This window comes from Bombina bombina, chromosome 5, assembly GCF_027579735.1.
Source record: "Bombina bombina isolate aBomBom1 chromosome 5, aBomBom1.pri, whole genome shotgun sequence".
Lineage (NCBI taxonomy): Eukaryota > Metazoa > Chordata > Amphibia > Anura > Bombinatoridae > Bombina > Bombina bombina.
In genome coordinates, this window is record NC_069503.1 from 952,132,159 (window position 1) to 952,158,873 (window position 26,715).

Consider the following 26,715-nt stretch of genomic DNA (forward strand, 5'->3'; position numbering starts at 1 on the left):
ATCTATGCTTTGAAATTACTTGCGACACTGTTTACAGCACAAGGGGTAAAGCTTTTAATCTGATTCATAATCTGCTGGAGAGGAGGCCCACGCCATAGACTAACGTTTGTAAGGGATTTTCAACATACCTATTATTTGTTTACTGCGCAACGCAGCAATGCCCTGTCACTGGGCTTAAATCACAAGAAAAACACGTTTTGCAGTGATCTATATCGCAGCTCCTAAGCCACAATAAGTAACATAGCTCTGTGATCATCAGATCAAGGTGCTTTTGCCTGAGGCGAGCATTACTGTACAACTCATTAATGTGCTGGGTCCCCACCAGTTATTAACCTGTGTAAAAGGTATCTATAAAACACAGACTCGGACATTGAACAAGGCAAACATGTCGCCTAAAAAAATTAATAAAAAAGGGGCCGTACCAAAACAAAGAAGTCAGATTACTCCCTCAGTTAACAATTTTTTTAAATCGGTAGAGGCCAAATCTACAAGTTTAAATCCCAATGAAGACCAGGACTCTGTTGCAGCATATTCATCCTCAGACTCGGACTCTGAAATTATGACAGACACCATCAAAGTGCCTAAAGCTTTATTTGAGTCACTCCCTTCGAAAAAGGATTTCTCTGCTTTAGTTCTGCAAGTTAAGCAATGTATCAAAGAGGAAATCAACGACCTAAAGAAAGAAATGTCTGAAATAGGGCACAGAGTGGAGGCAGTGGAAACTACCCAAGACACTCACACTACGGCAATATCTGCTCTACACACCACCATTCACAAACAGAATGAAGTCATACTGGGACTGGAAGAAAAAATTGATGATGCTGAAAATAGAAGCAGAAGGCAAAATATCAGAATTAGAGGTGTCCCCGAATCTATTCCGCCATCGGGCCTAGAGCAATACTTACAAGATCTCTTTAACTCTCTGAAACAAGCAGATTCCCCAATAAAGATTGAGATAGATAGAGCCCATAGGGCACTCCGCCCTAAACCATTAGATACACAACTACCCAGGGACATAATTGTACGAATAACAAACTATCAGGTCAAAGAAGAGCTTATGAAGCTGGCCCGTGAAAAACAACCTGTCAAGTACGAAAATGCTGATCTTCAATTTTATACTGACCTATCGCAGAGGACCCTTCTCAAAAGAAAAGAACTCAAACCTTTTACCATGCTTCTCAGGAAACTAAATATCCCATACAGATGGGGATTCCCTTTTCAGTTAATTATACCCTGGCAAGGAAAGAGATTCATATGCACTACACCAGGAGACGTTAAGCAAATCTGCAAAGCCCTAGATGTTACTCCTCCTGTGTTAGAGGAGGGAGAAGAGGCACAAAACCAACTCAAACCGGGACTTAGTAATAACCCACTACCTCAGAGACGGGAGTGGCAGCAAGTACAGCAGAGAAGAACACGCAGATTGAACACGGGCACTCAAAATAGCCTGCAAGAGAAAGACGGACCCTGAGCGGGTTAAGCTGTATCCTTTTATCTGTTTGGTTTTACAGTAATATTGTCATGCTACCATACATTTTCTTCTTTTCCAGGAAATAAATGTGAAAGACTTTCTTGTGATAAGAGACAATATGTGCTGCATAGGCAGTCTTGGTAATGTTCCAAATAGGAATTTTAGAGACTAGAGACTTTTACTTGCTAGCAATATGTTAAGCTAATAGAAATGTCTCACAGGTTCCCTGTTAATCCTTTTTTTTCATTTCAGAGGCCGATAGGTTGGTTTAACTCAGTTTAGTATTTAATCCAGAATTGTTTATCTTATTTTTATATTTCCTATTCCCTGTTAAAATGGGATAGCCGTACAACTTTTTACTCTCAGCCAGTTGGGAGATATTTTCTCCTATAGTTAAGATAATGTATTGTACCCTTTCGACTAGGAAAGGGGCAAAATGTTTGGTTACTTATTTTTTTATAATTTTTTCTTTTTTTAAGGTTACTACAATGATGCATGTGCATAACCAAGGGTGCTCGGAGTGTTTCAGAGGGAAGTATGTAAGGGCACTATCTAAATTCAGAGTCATACAGTACAAAAGTAGGTACAATGAATAGAAACAAGTCACAGGCTTTCACAATTATATCACAAAATACAAAAGGGCTAAATTGCCCGAATAAACGTAGGATAGCACTTTTGGATCTTCACAAGAAAGGGGGCCAGATTCTCATGCTACAGGAGACACACTTTAAAACTAAACAAATACCCAAATTCTTTTCATCTAACTACCCACAGCACTTTCACAGCTCTCACCCAGCCAAGAAAATTAATGGTGTCAGCATTTTGATTCATAAGTCACTTGCCTTTAGCAAAATACATGTAGAACAGGACAAAGAGGGCAGGTACTTATGTGTTACGGGTCTTCTTTTTGGCAAGCCCATCACATTGGTGAACTTATATGCACCCAATAGACGCCAGAGCAAATTCATTAATACAACCACCAACTCTATTTTAGCTCAGACTAAAGGTTCCTTGATCATAGCAGGCGACCTTAATGTCCCGTTAGACCCCCAGATCGACTGCTCTAACCCCACAACCAGACAAAAAATTCCGAACTTACACAGCGTCTGGAAAAATTTTAAATTGCTGGGGGTGCATGACTCATGGAGATGTCTCAATCCCCCAAAAAAAGGACTTCACATTCTTCTCGATCCCCAATAGTTGTTATTCCAGATTGGATTACATTTTCGTAGATCACTTAATTCTTTCATATCTAAAAACAGCTGAGATCAAACATACCACTTGGTCAGACCATTCACTGGCATTATGTGAAATAGCATGGCCCTCAGCTCCGCTTAGACAGTATCAGTGGAGATTAGATGAGTCACTTCTCAAGGGGCAACAACAAGTAAAGAGACTAGCTAAACACATTAAATCATATTTCACAATTAACAACACACCAGATATACCCTTAACAACAATCTGGGAGGCACACAAGAGTACAATCAGGGGAGAACTCATTAAACTTAAAGCATATATAACGAGAAAGAGGAGAGAAGAATATACCACTTTAGCCAAAGAAATTGCAGATTTAGACTACTTGCATAAGCAGTCCCCTGACAACAACCTTGTCTGGGATAACCTTAACTCAAAGCGTGCACAATTAAACAATTTCCTCCAGTTAGATGCTCAAAGACAATTATTGTCCTTCCAACAGACATTCTACAGGGAGGGAAACAAGGCAGGGAAATGGCTAGCAAGAGCTTTAAAGCATAGACAACAAAAAACATATATACACTCCATTAAAAATGAGTCAGGAAAACGGTCAGAATCTTTTTATCATAAACTTTACAACTTATTCCCAGATAGGGAAGACACCACCCATAGTCACACATGCCACCAATACCTTTCTGGTATACAAATACCACAACTGAGTAGCGAGCAAAGAGAGACCCTGAACCAACCCTTTACCATTAAAGAAGTATTAGATGCTATAGGTACCCTGAAAGCTAGCAAAGCGCCGGGCCCGGATGGTTTCTCGGGCCTGTATTATAAAACCTTTTCAAAATATCTTGCCCCGCACTTAACCTCTTTATTCAATCACATAGCAGAAGGTCATGAATTCCCCGATACTATGTTATAAGCACATATCTCAGTATTAGAAAAACCGGGCAGGGTGCCTGATGTCCCCGCCAACTTTAGACCAATATCCCTGCTCAACACAGACTTGAAACTTTATGCAAAAATTTTGGCCTCTCGCATAAATCAATTTCTCCCAGAACTAATCCATCAAGATCAGGCAGGCTTCGTGCCTAACAGAGAGGCGAAAGACAACACTGTGAAAGTACTTAATCTCATAGACCTTGTTTCCATAACTAACATACCAGCCCTTTTCCTCTCCACTGACGCCGAAAAGGCATTCGACAGACTTGACTGGACCTATTTACGAGTGACTCTTAGTAGATTTAATTTCCCAGACCAGTTTATCCAAAGAATTATGGCCCTATACTCTAATCCAACAGCACAGGTGAGAGTGAATGGGACGCTTTCTGAGTCCTTTGAAATCAGAAATGGGTCGAGACAGGGCTGCCCCTTATCCCCATTGTTATTTATTTTATCACTTGAACCACTCGCAATTAGAATTAGAGAGAATCCGCACATCAAGGGAATTATAGCAGGCACTAGACAACATAAAATGGCAATTTATGCAGACGACCTCCTACTGACGATAACTGACCCACTTAGATCTATCACACATGCAATGACTGAGCTTTTCTCTTTTGGCAGGGTATCCAATTTTTTGGTTAACATGACAAAGTCCGAATTCTTACCGGTTAAGATTCCCCAACAGACGCTAGAGGACATCAGAGCACTCTGCTCCTTAAAAGTACAAATCAACCGTCTTAAATATCTGGGAGTCTTTCTGACTCCAAACAGTCAATCAACACGCAAATACAATTATGGGGAACTAATTAATGAGTTTCAATCCCTAACCTCTTAAAAAAATATTACGTGGTTGGGTAGAATCCAAGCAGCTAAGATGGTACTACTACCTAAAGCATTATAAATCCTACAGACCGTACCGGTCCAGCACATTTCCAGGGAAGTAGATATCTTGCAAAAAATATTGAATGATTATATTTGGAGACGTAGACCACCACATATTAATAAAAGCACAATTTATAAAGTTCCTGAGCAAGGCGGTCTGGGGGTCCCACACCTTAACTCATATAAACTTGCGATCTCTCTTCAGCGTGTCTTGGAGTGGTGCGGTTATGAGGGAGATAGATCTAAGGGGTGGGTACAAATAGAAACAAATATGGCAGACACAACCCACTTAGGAAACAAATGCTGGAATATTCAGGCACTGGGGAATCCTACTCTCTCCCAGTCCTCCATGTCTAACGAGACCTGGAGAGACTGGTTACATGTCCTTAAGGCGTAACCAAAAATTTCTTCAAAATATTCCCCACTTACAAACTTATTACTTAATCCAGAGTTCCCTCCAGGACTTGCACAGGAGAAGGGTATACATGCCACCCAAACTTCCCCAGTACAGATTCACACTTTATTAGAAAACAACAAGGTAAAATCCAAACAACAAATTGACTCATTATCAATACCTTTTTTTGCCTCCTGGTTTAATTACCATCAGGCGAGACATTTTCTACTCACACATAAAAGTAAAGCAGACTTTATGCGACCTTTGACAAGATTCGAGCAAGCATGCTTGAGTGATCTAAAAGGTCTCAGATCGGTTTCTACGCTATACAAGATGGTATTGGAGAATAGATTTCCGAATCTACCTTCATACACTGCTGGGTGGGATAAAGAGCTAGAAACGACTACACTCACTAAAGATTGGCAGTCAAGATTTGAGAATCTATCGCACTCAGCTCATTCTGCAAGAGCAAAAGAGACAAATATTAAAGTCTGTATGCGGTGGTACATGACCCCAGCCAAAATTAAGCGCATTTTTAGAAGGAGTTCAGACGCCTGTTGGAGGGGTTGCGGCCTACCAGGACATATGACACATATCTGGTGGGACTGTGAACCTATCAGAAATTTTTGGTCAGCAATCTTTCAAGAAATTAATGCAGTCTTACACACACAAATTAACCCGAGCATAGAATTGGCACTTCTCCACAATGATCCTCCCATAACATGCAAAATTCGCAAACAGCTGTTTAATATTATGTTAAACACGGCAAGACAAATGATACCCAGATGTTGGAAAACTACCAAAATTCCCACTATTGGTGACTGGGAGAAATTGGTTGACTCAGATATAGTGTTAGTCATATAAATATAAGCCCAAGTAGGATTGACATGAATGGTCTCAGCCATATATGCTATATAATAGCTTATTATAGCAGGAACACGTTACTTCCCAAAAAGCGTTAACTTAGCTATAGGGTAGCAACATCTCTGACACCCGAGCACATGAGTCACTCCTTTTAATAATGTAACCTAATGTGTTGATGTCTTTGTTTTTGTTTTGTTCTTTTTGTTTTTTGTTTTTTCTTTTTTTACTTTTTCTTCTGTTTCAAATGAAGTTTGGTATTGATGCGTAGTGGTTTTGTTAAATAGAGGTCTTGCCATATGCACCCTGATTGATGTAACACCTTTATGCAAAGGTCCTGCACTCAAGAGCATAAGCAAACAAAGATAAGCAATTTAATAGAGTTATATTCTCTCGGTTTGCCAAAGACATTAGCCCAGCTGAATAGACTAAAACTCACATGGACTGGCTGCTTGAATTCAGGTGCATGGGAGGTTTTCTTTGTACCTCTATGGCCTAAACACTGTGTAATTGCAACAAGCTAACCTTTATTGTTGGAAAAATGCTTTGTTGTATTTCATGCATATAACTTAATAAAAAATAAATATATTTAAAACCCACCACCCATATACCCCTAATCTAACCCAAAACCCCCATTAAAATAACCTAACACTAATCCCCTGAAGATCATCCTACCTTTAGTCGTCTTCACTCAGCCGAGCCACCGATGGAACTGAAGAGGAGATCCGGAGCGGCAGAAGTGATCCTCCAAGGGGCGCTGAAGAAATCTTCCATCCGATGAAGTGATCCTCCAGGCGGCGCTGAAGAAGTCTTCCATCCAGGCGATGTCATCTTCCAAGCGGCGCTGAAGAAGTCTTCTATCTGGGCGATGTCATCTTCCAAGCAGGGTCTTCAATCTTCAATCTTCATCCCGCCGACGCGGAACATCCTTCTTTCCCGACGGACTACCGACGAATGAAGGCTCCTTTAAGGGACGTCATCCAAGATGGCTTCCCTTCAATTCCGATTGGCTGATAGGATTCTATCAGCCAATCGGAATTAAGGTAGGAAAAATCTGATTGGCTGATTGAATCAGACAATCAGATTGAAGTTCAATCCGATTGGCTGATCCAATCAGCCAATCAGATTGAGCTCGCATTCTATTGGCTGATCGGATCAGCCAATAGAATGCGAGCTCAATCTGATTGGCTGATTCAATCAGCCAATCAGATTTTTCCTACCTTAATTCCGATTGGCTGATAGAATCCTATCAGCCAATCGGAATTGAAGGGACGCCATCTTGGATGACGTCCCTTAAAGGAGCCTTCATTCGTCGGTAGTCCATCGGGAAAGAAGGATGTTCCGCGTCGGCGGGATGAAGATTGAAGATTGAAGACCCCGCTTGGAAGATGACATCGCCCGGATAGAAGACTTCTTCAGCGCCACTTGGAAGATGACATCGCCCGGATGGAAGACTTCTTCAGCGCCGCCTGGAGGATCACTTCATTGGATGGAAGATTTCTTCAGTGCCCCTTGGAGGATCACTTCTGCCGCTCCGGATCTCCTCTTCAGTTCCATCGGTGGCTCGGCTGAGTGAAGACGACTAAAGGTAGGATGATCTTCAGGGGGGGTAGTGTTAGGTTATTTTAAGGGGGGTTTGGGTTAGATTAGGGGTATGTGGGTGGTGGGTTTTAATGTTGGGGGGGGCGGGTTGTATTTTTCTTTTACAGGCAAAAGAGCAGTTTTCTTTGGGGCATGCCCCACAAAAGGCCCTTTTAAGGGCTGGTAAGGTAAAAGAGCTTTGAACTTTTTTAATGTAGAATAGGGTAGGGGATTTTTTTATTTTGGGGGGCTTTGTTATTTTATTAGGGGGCTTAGATTAGGTGTAATTAGCTTAAAATTGTTGTAATATTTTTTAAATGTTTGTAACCTATTTTTTTATTTTTTGTAACTTAGCTTTTTTTATTTTTTGTACTTTAGTTAGTTTATGTAATTGTATTTAATTGTAGTTATTTGTATTTAATTTATTTAATTTATTTAATGATAGTGTAGTGTTAGGTTTAATTGTAACTTAGGTTAGGATTTATTTTACAGGTAATTTTGTATTTCTTTTAGCTAGGTAGTTATTAAATAGTTAATAACTATTTAATAACTATTCTAACTAGCTAAAATAAATACAAAGTTACCTTTAAAATAAAAATAAATCCTAAAATAGCTACAATGTAAATATTAATTACATTGTAGCTATCTTAGGGTTTATTTTACAGGTAAGTATTTAGTTTTAAATATGAATAATTTATTTAATGATAGTGTAGTGTTAGGTGTAATTGTAACTTAGGTTAGTTTTTTTTTTTACAGGTAAATTTCTCTTTATTTTAGCTAGGTAGCTATTAAATAGTTAATAACTATTTAATAGCTATTGTACCTAGTTAAAATAAATTAAAAGTTACCTATAAAATAAAAATAAATCCTAAGATAGCTACAATATAATTATTATTTATATTGTAGCTATATTAGGGTTTATTTTAAAGGTAAGTATTTAGTTTTAAATAGGATTCATTTAGTTAATAAGAGAAATATTATTTAGATTTATTTAATTAATATTTAAGTTAGGGGGGTGTTAGGGTTAGTGTTAGACTTAGGTTTAGGGGTTAATAAATTTATTACAGTGGCGGCGGTGTAGTGGGGGGCAGGATAGGGGTTAATAAATGTATTATAGGTGGCGACGGTGTATGGGGGGGCAGATTAGGGGTTAATAAATTTAATATAGGTTGCGGCATGGTCCGGGAGCGGCGGTTTAGGGGTTAAACTATTTATTTAGTTGCGGCAAGTTGCGGGATCAGCAGGATAGGGGTTAATAACTTTATTATAGAGGGCGGCGGTATAGGGGGGGGCAGGATAGGGGTTACTAGGTATAATGTAGGTTGCGGCGGTGTCTGGGAGCGGCGGTTTAGGGGTTATTACATTTATTATAGTTGCGGCGGGGTCAGGGAGCAGCGATTTAGGGGTTAATATGTATAGAGTAGCTTGCGGTGGGCTCTGGGAGTGGCGGTTTAGGGGGTAATAACTTTATTTAGTTGCGACGGTGTAAAGGGGAACAGATTAGGGGTGTTTAGACTAGGGGTACATGTTAGGGTGTTAGGTGTAGATAGCTCCCATAGGAATCAATGGGATGTCGGGCAGCAGCGAACATGAACTTTTGCTATGGTCAGACTCCCATTTATTCCTATGGGATCCGCCGCCCCCAGGTACACTGGGCCGGAAAAGTGCCGAGCGTACCTGCTAGTTTTTTGATAACTACCAAAAGTAGTCAGATTGTGCCGCACTTGTGTGCGGAACATCTGGAGTGACGTAAGAATCGATCTGTGTAGGACTGAGTCCGGCGGATCGAAGCTTACGTCACAAAATTCTACTTTTGCCGGTGTCTAGCCTTTGATAACTAAGGCGAATCAGCCTCGCCACAAATACGCTGCGGAAATCCAGCATATTTGAGGTTGACGGCTTGATAACTACCCCCAAAGTCTCTGCTGGGCTCTCGCATGGACTCCCAGTTCCATAGCCTATCTCAACAACTATTGCTCAGCCGGGAAGACTCACCTAGTTTTCCAGGAGAGGATGTCTTCATTCCGCCCTTCCCGATTGTGCCTATGTTTCAACAGGACAAGATGGAGGATGCAGCCAGTCAAGGCCTTCATATGCCACAGCAGAAGTTTGCTCTTACTTCAGACATCACTGAGACACTTTCGGTTCAGGATGTGGAAAAGCAGGTGGAGATGGGGTTCGAGGCTGATATGTTTGTACGCTATGGCTGTGAAGATAGCCCGCCTGATTCTTTGCTCTTGCCAGAGATGCACCTTTGCCGTACCGAGAGAAGAGCCGGTAATGATTTAAGAACCCTGTCCCCAGATAGAGAAAGAAGGCTAAAGCCAGTTGAAATAGATCTCCTTCCTCATGCGCATCTAGCTCCTGGAGTGGCTACACAACCATCTAAGCTCAGCGGCATGCTAGGCACTCTGGTCTATCGGCTGAGCGTAGAGCAGGGGACACCAACAAATCCAACCACCCAATACCTATTGCAAGACCCTCAAGCAATAAAGAAAAGACCTGTCGGACAACTAAGGGAAATAAGGCTGCAGGATCCTTTGTCAAATTACGTATCTACGATAGCTCATAATGACTTTAGCACAAATTATCTGCAGCGCTACAAGAAACATGGGCTCCCCAGACAAGATCTCATTCAAGCCCTCACAGGACTGCTGAATAACCTATTTTATCCGGGTGGCGTGTGTTAATGTTTAATAGATTGGATTAATAGAATAGACGCCTATGTTCTTAATCCTACCTGCGCTACTGTTTATTTAAGCTGATACAGAAATCCTGGTGCTTTATGATTCCTGGGTTCCCGAGAAGCAGGAATAGACTGATGACAGGGTTAGCCCACTGTTATATTATCCAGAACTGAATTGTTTAATCCACGTGGCGGTCTATTTTTTCTCATTGCGGCCACAACATTATTTCACTGTATTAATTATTATATTAGCATGTCCTGTATTGGTAGGGAACCTGCACTGTTGTTTAAGGTCAGTGTAATATCCCCTCAAACTTTTATTCTTTACAACGGTTAAGTAGATGCTGTTCTTTTTATTGAGATGTCTCTGAGTTATAATTGTTTTGGATGCCCCTAAACCAAGGTAGGAACACTTGGGAATAGATTTGTGCACACTGTATTATGTTCAGGACTTTGTGGATATTGACTTGCATATTATCTTAACAGAATTTTGCATTTTTGGCCTTGACAAATATTGTATGTCATCCTATAATACGATTATGGAGACCTAGGCACTTTATCAACTTATTCTTAGCAGGGAGATAGAGAGGCTTCATGATCTCACAGAAATCCTATTTCACTTACACACTAAAATAGCGCTCCCACCTCATATCACACCCACCTGGGATGTGCAAGTGATTTTGATAGCTTAGTTTAACCTCCTAAGAGATAGACTCCATGATATGTTTAGTACAATAACTGACACATGACTAAGCCTCAGCTGAGCATACTGTGGGTCAGCTTCTTACACAATGCAAATTATTGGTAGTGCACACTTAACTAACCCCAATCTACCCATCATATTCGACCTCAGGAACTAATTCAATCCTATAACCATGTGTTGCTTACTCTACAGTTGGGAACAGGTATAGTATCCCTAGAGATTTTTACCTAGAGGCTAAATGGGTATATCTATAATATTTTAGCACCAGCTTCCTCTTTCTGTTCTCCCCATAATAACTCCCTATAGTGCCATTATTCTCTATTTATTTGTTCATATTTGCTGAGCCTGATACTATACCGAGGGTTTATGATCAATATCTGACATGCAAAGGGTGTGTAACCTAGACTTTGTGGTGAACTTCACTATATCCTTATGTAGATGCCTATAGTTGACCCATGTTTATTGTGACAAAACTCTTGACTTATACATATACTTTATATTACACTAAAGCCTACTTGATATTAGGGATACTAGAGGACAATGCTACAAATCTACAATCTTATTATATTTATATTAGGCTACTCGAACTGTTTTATGTCAAATATATGTAATCTCCTCAAGGACTAGATCTGAGTAACCCTTGCACGCTATTGTTGCAACATTTACCAGTGCCGGTTTTTACCATTGGCATATATATATATAGATTGATAGTCCAGCTCCATCATACCTACAATGTGAGGTTTTCCCTCCCCCTATATACTAGTTTATTTCAAAATCATATATAATGGGGCATGGATTGCCGGATAATTGCATTGACTATGTTTACACCCACTCATCTATCACCTCCACCTGACCCCTCTCCTCCCTTTCCCGCCAGCATTTGTTACCTGCGGGTCATACCCCTGTCCCTTTTACCCACATTGCCTATAGCTGGCATCTCCCCAGGAGAGGGATCCATGTAGCAGTCCCCAGCTCTTTATATATATGTGTGTGTGTGTGTGTGTATATATATATATATATATATATATATATATGTATATACATATAGATATCTCCCCCTGTCTATATCCTTCATAGGAAGCTACCCTTACTCTTACACACCCTAGCTTAAACTCCCATTAGTAGAGTTCCTGAAAACTTTGAAATCTCAGTGCATTTACAAACTTGACATGCTAACTGGCTCCGCCCTCCAGCTCCCCCCCTACTCTATTTTGAGCGGCTCTTGCCCGCTTCATTCCCTCCCCCCATAAAACAATAGAGGTAACTCCTCCCTGAACCTAAGCTTATCTGAATAGATACCTTAATTTACTATTTATACAGCAAAAAGAGGACCGTTTTTGTTGATATTACATTTTTGATACTCTATTATAAAACTGAAGTCTCCTAATAGATAGCCCAAATTTCTTAATAACGCTTCAGATATATGGATACATTATGCTCTCTTTATATGGTTTTCCCTGCCATACCTTTTTAATTTTACTATATATTCATTTACCTGTAAATGTTTTGGGGCACACTTTATATGTTGTATTTGTTTATGACTTCAATAAAAATTGTTAAAAAAAAAAAACCTGTAAGGCCATGCTGGGACTACCAGAAACACAAACATTTGTTCCATAATGATCTTGGAGATCACTCTTGAAAGAAGAACTAGAGGCGGGAAGATATAAGCAGGTTGGTAAAACCAAGGAACTGCTAACGCATCCAACGACTCCGCCTGAGGATCCCTGGAACTGAACAAGTACATGTGAAGTTTTTTGTTTAGATGGGAAGCCATCAGATCTATTTCTGGAAGACCTCACATCTGAACAGTCTGAAAAAAACACATCAGGATGGAGAGCCAACTCCTCCGGATGTAAAGTCTGACGGCTGAGATAATCCGCTTCCAATTGACTATACCTGGGATATGTACCGCAGAAATTAGACAAGAGCTGGATTCCGCCCAAGAAAGTATCCAAGATACTTCTTTCATAGCTAGGGGAACAGTCCCACCCTGATGATTGATTGACATATGCCACAGTTGTGATATTGTCTGTCTGAAAACAAATAAATGATTCTCTCTTCAACAGAGGCCAAACCTGAAGAGCCCTGAAAATAGCACAGAGTTCTAAAATATTAATTGATAACCTCGCCTCTTGAGGTTTCCAAACTCCTAGTGCTGTCAGAGATCCCCAGGCAGCTCCCTAACCTGAAAGACTTGCATCTGTTGTGATTACAGTCCAGGTTGGACTAACAAAAGAGGCCCCTTGAACTAAACAATGGTGGTCTAACCACCAAGTCAGACAGAGTCGAACGTTGAGATTTAAGGTTATTGACTGTGATATCCTTGTATAATCTCTGCACCATTGATCCAGCATACAAATCTAAAGGGGTCTTATATGAAAACGAGCAAAGGTAATGATCAAGACTGAAGGTTTTGACAAGATGAAACCAATTTCATTTGTCTCTTGTCTGTTAGAGACAGAGTCATGGATAATGAATCTATCTGGAAACCTAAAAATATGACCCTTGTCTGAGGTATTAAGGAACTTTTCGATAAATTGATCCTCCAACCATGTCTTTGAAAAAACAACACTAGTTGATTTGTGTGAGATTCGGCAGAATGTAAAGACTGATCTAGTACCAAGATATCGTCCAAATAAGGAACACCACAATACCCTGTTCTCTGAATACAGAGAGTAGGGCATTAAGAACCTTTGAGAAAAATCTTGGAGCTGTCGCTAAGCCAAATGGGAAAGCAACAAATACCATTTTGTCGCTTTCCCATTTGGCTTAGCGACAGCTCCAAGATTTTTCTCATGCTTGTCTAGAAAAGAGAATCTCAGAAACCGATAGTGGTCTTGATGAATCGAAATATGAAGATATGCATCCTATAAGCCTATCTTGAACGTATAATGACCTTGCTGAACAAAAGGCAGAATAGTCCTTATAGTTACCATTTGAAAGATGGCACTCTTACAAAGCGATTCAAAATTTCAGATCCAGAACTGGCCTGAATGAATTTTCTTTCATTGGGACAATAAATAGATTTGAATAAAACCCCAGACCCTGTTCCTGAAACGAAACTGGTATGATTATCCATGAAAGCTCCAGATCTGAAACACACTTCAACAAAGCCTGAGCCTTCATTGGATTTACTGGGACGTGTGAGAGAAAAAATCTTCTCACAGGAGGTCTAACTCTGAATCCTATTTAATACCCTTGAGAGACAATACTCTGAATCCACTGACTTTGGACAGAATCTATCCAAATGTTTTTGAAAAATTTCAATCTGCCCCCCACCAGCGGAGCTGAAATGAGGGCCGAACCCTCATTTAAAGGGCTTGAATTTATTCCAACTTGAAGAAGGTTTTCAATTGGAACCAGATTCTTTGAAATAATTGAATCCAACTGAGAACCAAATAAATTATTACCTTGGAAAGAAAGAGATAGTAATCTAGACTTAGATACCATGTCAGCATTCCAATAATTAAACTACAAAGCTCTTCTAGCTAAAATAGCTAATGACATAGATTTAACATTAATTTTGATGATATCAAAAATAGCATCACAGATAAAATGATTAGCATATTGAAGCAAGCGAACAATGCTAGACAAATCAGAATCTGTTTCCTGTTGCGCTAAGCTTTCCAACCAAAAAGTTGATGCAGCTGCAATATCAGCCATGGATATACCAGGCCTAAAAATATAGCCAGAAAATAAATAAGCTTTCCATAGATAATATTCAAGTTTCCTATCTAAAGGATCCTTAAAAGTACTATCTCATAGGAATAGTAGTACGTTTGGCAAGAGTAGAAATAGCCCCATCAACTTTGGGGATTTTTCCCCAAAACTCCAATCTAGCTGCTGGCAAAGGATACAACTTCTTAACCCTAGAAGAAAGAATAAAAAAAGTACCAGGCCTAACCCATTCCTTATAAATCATATCAGAAATAGCATCAGGAACTGGAAAAACCTCTGGAGTAACCACAGGAGGTGTGTAAACAGAATTTAAACGTTTACTAATTTTAGTATCAAGAGGACTAGATTCTTCAATATCCAAAGTAACCAACACTTCTTTACGAATATACTCCATTTTAAAGAGATAAGTAGATTTGTCAGTGTCAATATCTAAGGAAGGATCTTCTGAACCAGATAGATCCTTATCAGAGGAGGATAATTCAGTATGTTGTCGGTCATTTGAAATTTCATCAACTTTATGAGAAGTTTTAAAAGACCTTTTAAGTTTATTAGAAGGCGGAATAGCAGACAAAGCCTTCTGAATCGCATCAGCAATAAAATATTTTATATTCACAGGGATATCATGTACATCAGATGTTGAAGGAACAACAGGCATTGTACTAGTACTGAAAGATACATTCTCTGCATGCAAAAGCTTGTCATGACAACTGTTACATACTACAGCTGGAGATATAATCTCCACAAACAACAGTGGTTTCTGAGACAGGATCAGATTGAGACAACTTGCAAATGTAAGAGAAAATAAACAACATATAAAGCAAAATTATCAATTTCCTTATATGGCAGTTTCAGGAATGGGAAAAAAATGCAAACAGCATAGCACTCTGAGCATAAAAAGAGCAAGAGGCATATAGGAAGTGGGGTTTAAATAAATTATTTGGCACCAAGTATGACGCACATTTGGTGCTAACAACATCTGGAAACGACGCAACTCGCATAATGGCAGACACAACCTTGTGCAAGGAAACCTGGCGTCAACTAAGACGCCGGAAATGACGAATTTGCGTCACCGAACGTACCACTGAGGCAAAAAAATTCTCACGCCAAGAATGACACAATAAATATCAGCATTTTGTGACCTTGCAAGCCTAATTTTGCCTGCGAAAATTAATGAAAAAGCAGTCAATTTGAAGAAAAGACTATACCCCAGGTAAGAAAAAATAACTTCCTAAATATGTTTCTCAATTTTGAAATGGATAGTCTGCAAAAGGAAATATACATAAACCTGACTCATGGCAAATATAAGTACAATACATATATTTAAAACTTTAAATTAATACATAAAGTGCCAAACCATAGCTGAGAGTGTCTTAAGTAATGAAAACATACTTACCGAAAGACACCCATCCACATATAGCAGATAGCCAAACCAGTACTGAAACAGTATCAGTAGAGGTAATGGAATATGAGAGTATATTGTCGATCTGAAAAGGGAGGTAGGAGATGAATCTCTACGACCGATAACAGAGAACCTTTGAAAAGATTTCCAGTGAGGAAAACCATAGAATCAATAGGTGATACTCTCTTCACATCCCTCTGACAAACACTGTACTCTGAGAGGAATCGGGCTTCAAAATGCTGAGAAGCGCATATCGCAGAAGAAAATCAAGCACAAACTTACTTCACCACCTCCATAGGGAGGCAAAGTTTGTAAAAACTGAATTGTGGGTGTGGTGAGGGGTGTATTTATAGGCATTTTGAGGTTTGGGAAACTTTGCCCCTCCTGGTAGGATTGTATATCCCATAAGTCACTAGCTCATGGACTCTTGCCAATTACATGAAAGAAATACTGTATATATTTATATACATATATATTTAACCTTTGCTGCACAGCGCTGAGTGACTTACCCCCTTCTCTGTGCTAGGTTCTCATGCGGTGTCTGATGGCATTGAACGAGGCTCCCATTGGAGCGTAAACCTTCCCAGCAATGCGAACGCAATGTCACGTCTGCATTGCGCTCAACTTGTAATACTAGCGCACATTTGCGTGCGCTAGCATCAGTGAAAGGAGCACAAATATCATGCTCATGTAAGCGATATTTTGCACTCCACTCATAATCTGGCCCATAATTGAAGCAGTAAAGTAGCATTAAAATGTTCCATCTTCTACTCAAAACATTAAAAAAAAAAATCAGATTTTTTTTTTTACCTAATTCAAATAATATTATATGTCCCTATCTATATGATAAAGGTAAATCTACCCTTAGCTAAATGTAATTTTACACAAGAAAGTGTCACCTTCACCCAATGGGCTAGATTACAAATGGTGCATTATTTAGCACTCCTTTTCGAGTGGAAGCATCAATAGAAGTAATCTTTTTGCACGCATATTACAAGTTAAAAGTAAAACATTTGCACGTAATTGCAACCCGACATGCGCTAACCAAAGTACTTTGGATATTACCTCTGCACTAACTTATTCCCCAACAGATTTCAATGGGAGAGTTCAGCAGAAAATGCCCTAACACTTATCGCCTATACGCTAACCCAAAATTAGTTATTAATATTTAAAAATTCTTCATATACAATAAAATTTTATTTTTATTTTAAATATATATATATATATATATATATATACATACGTGTATGTCTATTATAGGCATAGATATATATTTGACATGAACAATATCACACACACACACACACATATATATATATATATATATATATATATATATATATAAAAATAAAAATATATTTATTTTTTTCTATATGAAGAACAATGGAACGTAAAATACGTGTAATAAGTTTTTGGGTCTTGCAGTGTTGGGTTAGCGCACATGAAGAATTAGTTATCTTAAGAAGCGTTGTTGAAGTATTAAAGTTGAAATCTTGTAAAAAAATATTAATTATTAAAGATACTGTAAAAACAAAATGTATGCTTACCTGATAAATGTCTTTCTTTCTGGATATGGTGAGTCCACGGAATCATCAATTACTGTTGGGAATATAACACCTGGCCAGCAGGAGGAGGCAAAGAGCACCACAGCAAAGCTGCTAAATGTCACTTCCCTTCCCACAATCCCCAGTTATTTGACCGAAGGAAAATGGAGAAAAAGGAAATAACACAAGGTGGAGAGGTGCCTGAGGTTAAAGTTAAAAATAACTGTCTTAAAATAAAGGGCGGGCCGTGGACTCATACGTATATCAGGTAAGCATACATTTTGTTTTCTTTCCTAAGATACGGTGAGTCCACAGAATCATCAATTACTGTTGGGAACCAATACCCAAGCTAGAGGACACACATGATTAGGGAGGGACAAGACAGGTAACCTAAACAGAAGGCACCACAGCTTGAAGAACCTTTCTCCCAAAATAACATTACAGTTCCTCCCTGGTGGTTGATGTAAACCATTGAGGTGATACTGTCTGACTGGAACCAAGCTAAGGACAACTGAGGCAAAGCCATCAGAGCATTGCAAATCGCTCTCAACTCCAAAATGTTAAAGAGGAGAACAGACACTGCCGAGTCCAAAATCCCTGCGACTTAAACAAAACCCAGACTGTTTCCCAACCCAGCAAGTTGGCGTCCGTGGTCACATCACCCAGGAATGTCTTATAGAAGCACGCGCCCTGAGACAGATACTCCTGAGAAACCACTACAGGAGAGAGTCTCTTGTCGACTGACCTAGATCTATCCTCTAAGACAGATCCAAATGTTCTCTATTCTATAGAAAATAGCAAAGGGGATGATGTCCATGATAACCATCAGACCAATTCCCTCCATACATTGAGTCACTGAAAAGAGAAGATAAAATCAACTGCAGTTAGATACAAACTCCCAACCTTCTGGTTGCAAAATGGCTAAGCTATTTACCGGACCACAAGTGCTCGCTGTTTGTTGGACAGTAGACTGCAGAGAAAGGAAAAGGAATAAATCTGACCTCTGTTAGAAATCTTCTCCTAGATAGAGAATCTATTAAGGTCCCCAAATAAATCAGCCTTGTAGATGAAACAAGGGAACTCTTCTCCAGATTCATTTCCCATCCATGGGAAAGTAGATTGGACACAATCTCTTGAAAGAGAGTTTGCTCGAAGAAGGATGACACCTGAATCATACATTGTCCAGAAGAGCACCCTTGCAATACTCCAAGACCTAAATGTCTTTCTAGGATGACAAGATTCAGAAAACTTGAGAAGATCCCAAATAATGGGAACAATAAATACACATTTTTTTAGGTCTATGTTCTTATGAACAGACCCTCTAGAACCCAAAGAGAATGGATACTACTTTTAAGGTCGGAACCTGAGAAACGTGAGGTAAAAGACCTAGATCCCGTTCCCAGACTGGAACTGGAACTATCACTCCCAGAGACGAAGGACCTGAACCCATTTCAAGGAATGCCTCTCATTATACCTGGATTGCAGATACTTTAGACGGAGAAATCTGCCCCTGGGAGGAATTTTAGATTGGAATCCAAAAGACATTACTGACACTGCAGAAATAGGAAAAGGAAAACTATCCTTTAAAAAGTGTATATAGGAGCGCCTACAGGCTAAGGTATATCACAGGACTAAAAATAGGTCAAAGAATGATAGAAGAAACAGCTAGAGTAGTAAAACAATCCTGACCAAATACTCCGTATGAAATCGTTTTAATCAATAGGGTAATACACAATTATCTAATGTATACCGATGATACTTCAAAATGTGGACAAATAAAATAAAATACAATAAAATTACAATTGCAATGAAAATATAACAGAGCACACTAGTAAAATACTCAATACAATATAGATATGAAATCTAAAAATATCTGAGCTTGTGGGCTACAGATTGGGATACACTATTTCCACAGAAGAATAGTAATGATCCTTAGAGGACCATACTGGTTAAAAATATAAAAAACCCTTATTGGCAAATTTTTATGCAACTAAATCCACAGATAGTCTAGTTGAGGTTGGTACAATATTAAAATTAATATCTATTATTAAACCATAAAAAGGGATAATATCTATTTGGTGAACCAGTGAATAAAAAACTCAAAATTGTGTCCAATGTATCAAAAAAAACAAAATCAAACAAAAATCATACAAAAAAATCACAATATGCAAAAAGACAGTGCTTAATCAAATCTTGTGAATCCTAACAGAGGATAAATCCTAACAAAATATACTCTACGTGTCCTATCCTAAATTCGAACAATACCGGTATGTTCTAGTGTCACTTATCCGCTTCCCTAGCGGTAATGCAAAACACCAAAAATAAAACAAAAAATAATAAATAAAACCAAAAATAAAAAAACACTGACTAAAGTGCCTAGTGTGATAAAATTGCCCCTAAAATATCCTAAATGTTATTGTGGGGGTAACATTTCAAAAAAGTGAAGTACAAAGGGGTTAAAACACAAAACTTAACAAACAAATATACGTTTTAGATAAAATGAATAAAAGTCAAGTTTAAGTCCAAAGTCTTTAGATGTCCCTCGATAGGGTCCGAAATGGCCAATAATCCTGGGAATGTAGCAATCCAAGCAAATACTGTATAAAATAATCCTGAAAAAGAAAACAAAGTGCACTAAACAAAAAAGCCTATGGGGTTTCAGATTATCGGTAAATAAACTTACCCCATTAGGTTATATCCTGGAAATATGGTAAGCCTCACAAATCGTGTGTCGATATTCGTCTACGCGTTTCGGTCCTCTGAAGAACCTTTTTCAAGACCACACCCCTTCTCATTACAGAGATGCACATCACCTAATATGCTTAATTGGTAGTAGGCTTTCGAGCCTATACAGCTTGGAGTAAGACAACATGCATAAAGAGGATGATGTGGTCAAAATACTCATTTACCTAATAATTCTGCACTCCCTGTACAACTCTTTAGGGGTTTCCTTTGAGATAACACCGTGCAGCATAAAAAGAACGCCGCTCCGCTATCAGCCGGAGAACGAGGCGGCGTTCATCTGCCGACACAGCCATCCCCCAAAATGGCGCCGCTCTACACTGAGGAGAAAAAGGCGGGACCAAACATTGTATGGGGATGAGTCACACTAAATGGCACTTATCCTCTTTAAAAAGTTCACAAACATAAAAAAAATAAGGTCCCAAAAGTCATCGGACGACGCCAAAAGGAAAAAACATGGTAGAAGGAATAAACACAGTACCGCTCCGCCATTAGCGGAAGAAATTGAAATATTAGCCCCATAGTAATGGTGCCTAAATGAAAGCACTCTCACTAAAAGGCTCTAACCGAGCTCTCATATAGGAAAAGTTTACTGACCCTTTCTGCCAGACCTCTCTAACAATTCATAGCTATTGTTCATAAAACCTCTCAAATAAACAGAGATCCTGCTAAGACTTTAGCTTAAAAGTCAGAATCTTTGTCACTGAATAAAATATTACTGAGTCCAAGTGAGGGTTAACTCCTTCCTGCCCTGAAGGAGATTAGACCCTAGTCTCCATATCACATGTTATATAGTGCCTGCTCGCTGTCATAAAAAACCTTCCCCATGAAGGATCTTGTGTCCCAAATTAATTGCAGGCTACAGTCTTAACCCCTTCTGTGCCAGCCTCCTAGCCCCAGAAGACAAAAGGCACTTACCTGCACATCTAGATGTCCGGCAGTACAGCTCACCCGGCATGAGAAAATGCCACTTTTCACTGGGCCCTTAAAAAAAAGAAAGGACATAGTAAACCTACCCAGGCTTTCTATACCAGGGCAGCAACATGTTAGGAAAACACAGCAAGAACTACCTCACAAGTTCCTAACTGCTTTAAAGCCACCACTGTCCTACTGAAGAGACTAACGTGGAGTACGGCTAGACCCAATAGTGAGAGGAAAGATCAGAGCAAACCTACTCTGGCTTTCAAAATAATAAAATCTTGATTGAAGTGAAATAATCCAATCTTCTTCAGACACCAAAAATGTCACCACCTCCTTGCACAGAAGGCAAAGAGAATGACTGGGGATTGTGGGAAGGGAAGTGACATTTAGCAGCTTTGCTGTGGTGCTCTTTGCCTCCTCCTGCTGGCCAGGAGTGATATTCCCAACAGTAATTGATGATTCCGTGGACTCACCGTATTTTAGGAAAGAAATTCACATATATACTATGGTTTATACATTTTTAGTACATTTAATAATAATTATTTACATTATTAGTATTTTTCAATGTTGTATATTTAATAAATACATAACTCACCTTAAAGGGACAATTTTAAACAACTTTCCAATTTACTTTTATAATGGCGATATGATGCGCAAGGTCTGTGCTCACACTCAATCCACAAAGCATGTACCTCTGTAGCTTGTGAGGACAACTGCTCTCCAGCTTTTATATTAGAGATATGCTCTTTTATGCAAGGGCGGTTGTCCCTAGTAGTTAGACCCACATACTGAATCTGGCATGAAATACACATAAGAAGATATATTACATAGTTTAACGTACAATTCAAACAAGATTTAATTTGGTAACTTTTATGTGTCACCATGGATTCAAAGTTTTGTGTCACTCCTAGGTAGCCGCATGCTTTCCACCTCCTGCATCTACACCTGAACATACCCAGATGGGTTAACCAAGAAGAACCAAGGACAGTTGCAGCAGGTATCTAAGATGGAGAAAGCATATTACCTAATGTTGCATTCCTAAATGACCTAACAATCTGTAATTCTGTAATTCAATTATCCCTGGCTACCCAATCAAAACGTCCAGATACTTCAACCATGTCATTATGTTAATTCTTCATATACTATACAGTCAAAACCGCTTTCTTTCTTTAATTTAACTATAATCAACATATTTCACTAAAATAGGTGTATAAGCCTTTTTATTAAAACATATTTTGTTCAATATCATCAGTTGCTCATCAAATATGCCTTCATCAGCCTAATTCTATTTGAATTTTCACTAGTGAACAAGTGGCTTATTGCGGTTTCAAAACAAAACAAAAATGTATTAATGAAAGGGTTACATATTTAAATAAATTAACCCCTTAATGACCGCAGCACTTTTCCATTTTCTGTCCGTTTGGGACCAAGGCTATTTTTACATTTCTGCGGTGTTTGTGTTTAGCTGTAATTTTCCTCTTACTCATTTACTGTACCCACACATATTATATACCGTTTTTCTCGCCATTAAATGGACTTTCTAAAGATACCATTATTTTCATCATATCTTATAATTTACTATAAAAAAATTTATAAAATATGAGGAAAAAATTGAAAAAAACACACTTTTTTAACTTTGACCCTCAAAATCTCCTACACTTCAACAACTACCAAAAAACTCCCATGCTAAATAGTTTCTAAATTTTGTCCTGAGTTTAGAAATACTCAATGTTTACATGTTCTTTGCTTTTTTTGCAAGTTATAGGGCAATAAGTACAAGTAGCACTTTGCTATTTCCAAAAATTTTTTAAAAAAATTAGCGATAGTTACATTGGAACACTGATATCTGTCAGGAATCCCTGATTAACCCTTCACATATATATATTTTTTAAAAGAACACAACCTAAGGTATTAAACATGGAGTATTTTGACTCTTTCCATGCAACTATTTTACCACCAATCTATGCCAAAGTTTGAAAAAAAAAAAAAAAATGGTGATTTTTTGACAAAATAGCAATTCAAGAATACATTTACTGAGAACGTTAAGGGTTACTGCCAAATAACACCCCAATATGTCTTCAGCAGCATCTCCTGAGTACAGTGATACCACCCATGTATAGGTCTGTTGGGTTCTCTGGGGGCTAAAAGGCCTTATTTTTAGGGGGCGCATTCCAGTTTTTTAATTTGGAATTTTCACATCTGTCGTCATGCACCCATGTCCTATTTGGGACATTTCTGAAGCCGGACAATGCAAATTACCCCCATCAAACCATATATTTTTAAAAAGTAGACACCCTAGGGTATTTCAAATGCTGGTATTTTAACACTTTGCATGCACTAATTCAACCACCAGTCTTTGTCAAACTTTTGGGTAGTCATTTTGGTGTGTTATTTTTCACACGCATTGTACTTTAGGCATGGATTCTCAGTTCCTGTTATATGTTACTGACCAAAAACACCTCAATATGTGTTCAACAACAACTTCTGAGTACAGTGATACCCCCCATGTATAGGTGTGTCGGGTTCTCTGGGGGCTAAAAGGCCTTAATTTTAGGGGGCGCATTCCAGTTTTTCAACTTGGAATTTTCATATCTGTCATCATGCACCCATGTCCTATTTGGGACATTTCTGAAGCCGGCCAATGTAAATTACCCCCATCAAACCATATATTTTTGAAAAGTAGACACCCTAGGGTATTTCAAATGCTGGTATTTTAACACTTTCCATGCACTAATTCAACCACTAGTCTTTGTCAAACTTTTAGGTAGTCATTTTTTTGCATTATTTTTCACACACATTGTACTTTAGGCATATATTCTCAGTCCCTGTTATGTGTTACTGCCAAAAAAAACCTCAATATGTATTCAACAACATCTCCTGAGTACAGTGATACCCCCCATGTATAGGTGTGTCGGGTTCTCTGGGGGCTAAAAGGCCTTAATTTTAGGGGGGGCATTCCAGTTTTTCAACTTGGAATTTTCACATCTGTCATCATGCACCCATGTCCTATTTGGGACATTTCTGAAGCCGGACAATGCAAATTACCCCCATCAAACCATATATTTTTGAAAAGTAGACACCCTAGGGTATTTCAAATGCTGGTATTTTAACACTTTCCATGCACTAATTCAACCACTAGTCTTTGTCAAACTTTTAGGTAGTCATTTTTTTGCATTATTTTTCACACACATTGTACTTTAGGCATATATTCTCAGTCCCTGTTATGTGTTACTGCCAAAAAAAACCTCAATATGTATTCAACAACATCTCCTGAGTACAGTGATACCCCCCATGTATAGGTGTGTCGGGTTCTCTGGGGGCTAAAAGGCCTTAATTTTAGGGGGCGCATTCCAGTTTTTCAACTTGGAATTTTCACATCTGTCATCATGCACCCATGTCCTATTTGGGACATTTCTGAAGCCGGCCAATGTAAATTACCCCCATCAAACCATATATTTTTGAAAAGTAGACACCCTAGGGTATTTCAAATGCTGGTATTTTAACACTTTCCATGCACTAATTCAACCACTAGTCTTTGTCAAACTTTTAGGTAGTCATTTTTTTGCATTATTTTTCACACACATTGTACTTTAGGCATATATTCTCAGTCCCTGTTATGTGTTACTGCCAAAAAAAACCTCAATATGTATTCAACAACATCTCCTGAGTACAGTGATACCCCCCATGTATAGGTGTGTCGGGTTCTCTGGGGGCTAAAAGGCCTTAATTTTAGGGGGCGCATTCCAGTTTTTCAACTTGGAATTTTCACATCTGTCATCATGCACCCATGTCCTATTTGGGACATTTCTGAAGCCGGCCAATGTAAATTACCCCCATCAAACCATATATTTTTGAAAAGTAGACACCCTAGGGTATTTCAAATGCTGGTATTTTAACACTTTCCATGCACTAATTCAACCACTAGTCTTTGTCAAACTTTTAGGTAGTCATTTTTTTGCATTATTTTTCACACACATTGTACTTTAGGCATATATTCTCAGTCCCTGTTATGTGTTACTGCCAAAAAAAACCTCAATATGTATTCAACAACATCTCCTGAGTACAGTGATACCCCCCATGTATAGGTGTGTCGGGTTCTCTGGGGGCTAAAAGGCCTTAATTTTAGGGGGCGCATTCCAGTTTTTCAACTTGGAATTTTCACATCTGTCATCATGCACCCATGTCCTATTTGGGACATTTCTGAAGCCGGCCAATGTAAATTACCCCCATCAAACCATATATTTTTGAAAAGTAGACACCCTAGGGTATTTCAAATGCTGGTATTTTAACACTTTCCATGCACTAATTCAACCACTAGTCTTTGTCAAACTTTTAGGTAGTCATTTTTTTGCATTATTTTTCACACACATTGTACTTTAGGCATATATTCTCAGTCCCTGTTATGTGTTACTACCAAAAAAAACCTCAATATGTATTCAACAACATCTCCTGAGTACAGTGATACCACCCATGTATAGGTGTGTTGGGTTCTCTGGGGGCTAAAAGGCCTTATTTTTAGGGGGCGCATTCCAGTTTTTCAACTTGGAATTTTCACATCCCATGCACCCATGTCCTATGTAGGACATTTCTGAAGCCGGCCAATGTAATTTACCCCCATCAAACCATATATTTTTGAAAAGTAGACACCCTAGGGTATTTCAAATGCTGGTATTTTAACACTTTCCATGCACTAATTCTTTATCAAACTATTAGGCAGTCATTTTTTGTGTGTTATTTTTCACACACATTGTACTTTAGACATGAATTCTCAGCTCCTGTTATGTGTTACTGCCAAAGAAGACCCCAATATGTGTTCACCAACATCTCCTGAGTACAGTGATACCACCTATGCATAAGTTTCTTGGCTTGTTCGGGGGGTGTAATGCCAAATGTCCAACATGCGTTTGTGATTTTTTTTTCACATTTAACATATTTTCTTTGCCTATTGTCTTTTTGGGGGTATTTTAATATACCCCAATTTATTTGTTTCCATGAATGTGCATATTTTTGAAATGTTGACACCCCAAGGTATTGTATATGGTGTGCTTTGATGCATTTGAAGTAACTGTTTTAGCTAAAAAAATTGGAGAAAGTGTATGGTGGCATTTTTTCAATTTTCATTTTTACACACACATTGCTTTTTGACTATGATTTAGGAGAGACTGTTGTAAGTTAGTGCAAAAAAATATTTCAGGTTGTTTTCTGCTAGGCACCCTGAGTACACCTATGCCCCCCATGCATAGGTTTGCCAGGATTTTGGGAAGGTTATGTTACAATTTTATGACTTGTGATTTTAGTTATTAAGTGAGAGTATTTCTTCTGATAGGCCTATCTTTAGTTTGGGGCCTATTGTAAACCCCACTTTTATTTATTGCCATGAATGTGCATATTTTTGAAATGTTGACACCCCAAGGTATTGTATATGGTGTGCTTTGATGCATTTGAAGTAACTGTTTTAGCTAAAAAAAATTGGAGAAAGTGTATGGTGGCATTTTTTCAATTTTCATTTTTACACACACATTGCTTTTTGACTATGATTTAGGAGAGACTGTTGTAAGTTAGTGCAAAAAAAATACTACAGGTTGTTTTCTGCTAGGCACCCTGAGTACACCTATGTCCCCATGCATAGGTTTGACAGGGGTTTTTGTAAAAAAAAAAAAAAGAACAGCCCCATTTTAGAAAAAAAAATATATTAGTGAAATGTA

At 38.6% G+C, this 26,715-nt stretch overlaps 1 protein-coding gene across 2 annotated transcripts in view; it reads left to right on the forward strand.

The window, feature by feature from the left end:
* PKIA (cAMP-dependent protein kinase inhibitor alpha) overlaps positions 1-26,715 on the forward strand; it is a 136,184-nt gene that overhangs the window by 44,059 nt on the left and 65,410 nt on the right. Inside the window, exon 2 of one of the 2 annotated variants that reach the window (XM_053715150.1) lies at positions 21,922-22,007. The exons of the other annotated variant lie outside the window; for it this stretch is intronic. The gene's annotated coding sequence lies outside the window, so the exon portion shown is untranslated. The remainder of the gene's footprint in view (positions 1-21,921; positions 22,008-26,715) is intronic. 2 annotated transcript variants of the gene reach the window in all.